Raw genomic sequence first — 2,491 nt, 5'->3', positions numbered from 1 at the left:
GTATACTGCCACCTAGTGCACCGGATGGTTTGTGCTAAATAGTACGCGAACAGACACCCACAAACAGTTTCAGAGCGTGTCATGCAAGCAAACCACATAATATTTTCTTTGTACAGAATTGTCGTTCATCTTTGAATTGCACTTACAAACAAAGAGCTTCATTATACTGAATAGTGTTTAAATATAAAGAGCCCAAAAAAAATATAGATTGTCATAGGCTATGTTACATTTATTTTGCTATTATTTTGGAGCTGTGACAATCTAACCTATACCTGCCCAAGATAATCGACCAGAAGTTTAAACTGTCATCTTTAAAATAACACCAGTAGCCCATCTCATCAGTGTTTCATAAAATGTGGTAAATGTTGTTGGCCCATCTTCTCATGCAGTCAATACCTAACCTGATCCTAAAAATACATTCATGTAGTGCTGAGAGAGAGGTGAGGATTCAGTACACCAGGCAATCAGTTCATTTACAGTTCATTTATTTTGTAGTCATTGTTTTCATTATTTCCTTATTTATAAATAATTATTTATTTTATTCATGGGGGAAATGGTTGTAAAATGGGTCAGTAATAACACTTCCAATTTCTCCAATAAGGGAAACGTTTCAAATAACCTGATTCCCTTCACTTTAGTCGTTATTCCACATGTGAAAAAGAAGATCCCTGAGGCAGACACAGCAGACTATAGAGGGGGAAAACTCATTTCGATGTAACTTCAAAAAAAAAAAAAAAAAAAACACTTGACTTTATTTACTTTTGTGATGGCAATTCATGCTTAGTTAAACTCATTAAAGTTAAATTGTATTTTCTGTGTATGGAGATTTTTTTTAATGCAAGTTGTTAGTGCTAATGTTTTGGTTGTTAGCTATATTGGTAGCTATATTGTGAGCTAGTTCATGGCTACAAGACTCTGGTTTAGTTGTAACCAGCGTTTGATAATTCCAAATGTACACTCACCTAAAGGATTATCAGGAACACCGTAATACTGTGTTTGACCCCCTTTCGCCTTCAGAACTGCCTTAATTCTACGTGGCATTGATTCAACAAGGTGCTGAAAGCATTCTTTAGTAATGTTGGCCCATATTGATATGATAGCATCTTGCAGTTGATGGAGATTTGTGGGATGCACATCCAGGGCATGAAGTTCCCGTTCCACCACATCCCAAAGATGGTCTATTGGGTTGAGATCTGGTGACTGTGGGGGCCATTTTATTACAGTGAACTCATTGTCATGTTCAAGAAACCAATTTGAAATGATTCGAGCTTTGTGACATGGTGCATTATCCTGCTGGAAGTAGCCATCAGAGGATGGGTACATGGTGGTCATAAAGGGATGGACATGGTCAGAAACAATGCTCAGGTAGACGTAAACGATGCCCAATTGGCACTAAGAGGCCTAAAGTGTGCCAAAAAACATCCCCCACACCATTACACCACCACCACCAGACTGCACAGTGGTAACAAGTCATGATGGATCCATGTTCTCATTCTGTTTACGCCAAATTCTGACTCTACCATCTGAATGTCTCAACAACAATCGAGACTCATCAGAACAGGCAACATTTTTCCAGTTTTCAACTGTCCAATTTTGGTGAGCTTGTGCAAATGGTAGCCTCTTTTTCCTATTTGTAGTGGAGATGAGTGGTACCCGGTGGGGTCTTCTGCTGTTGTAGCCCATCCGCCTCAAGGTTGTGTGTGTTATATATATATATATATATATATATATATATATATATGTATATATATATATATATATATATATATATATATGTATATATATATATATATATATATATATATATATATATATATGTATATATATATATATATAATATATATATATATCTATATTTAGATATATAAAGCACTTAAAGGGGGGGGGAGTGAAATGCTCGTTTTCACTCAATATCCTGTTAATCTTGAGTACATATAGAGTAGTACTGCATCCTTCATAAATCCAAAAAGTCTTTATTATATTCATAAGAGAAAGATAGTCTGTACCGATTTTTCCCGGAAAAACACGACCGGCTGGAGGCGTGACGTGTGGGCGGAGCTAAAGAATCACGAGCGCGAATAGGCTTTTGCGTTGAGAGCATGTGGAAGCTGTGACATTACCATGAGGGAAAACCCATTATCCAAAACAAACCATGGCTTACAGTCAGATTCAGCCGTTTATTTATGATCCAGAGGCTGAAACTGAACGAGAGCAGCAGCAGCAACGACTCGCTCCGAGCGGGGCTCGAACCCGGGTCTCCGCCATCAACACGGCATCTTACGTCACACAGAGCCATACTCGAAAAAAACTTTCCGAAACTTGTGACAAACCGGAAGGAGTATTTTAGGAACAAAAATACCCCTTCAAACGTACAACTTAATTTTTGAAACTTTGTCCATGTTTAGCATGGGAATCCAACTCTTCAACAGTGTAAAAAACTCAGTATGCATAGCATTTCACCCCCCCTTTAAGCTGCAATACCAAACAGGAC

The sequence above is a fragment of the Carassius auratus genome, chromosome 37, assembly GCF_003368295.1.
Source record: "Carassius auratus strain Wakin chromosome 37, ASM336829v1, whole genome shotgun sequence".
Lineage (NCBI taxonomy): Eukaryota > Metazoa > Chordata > Actinopteri > Cypriniformes > Cyprinidae > Carassius > Carassius auratus.
Note: the sequence above shows the minus strand (reverse complement) of the source record.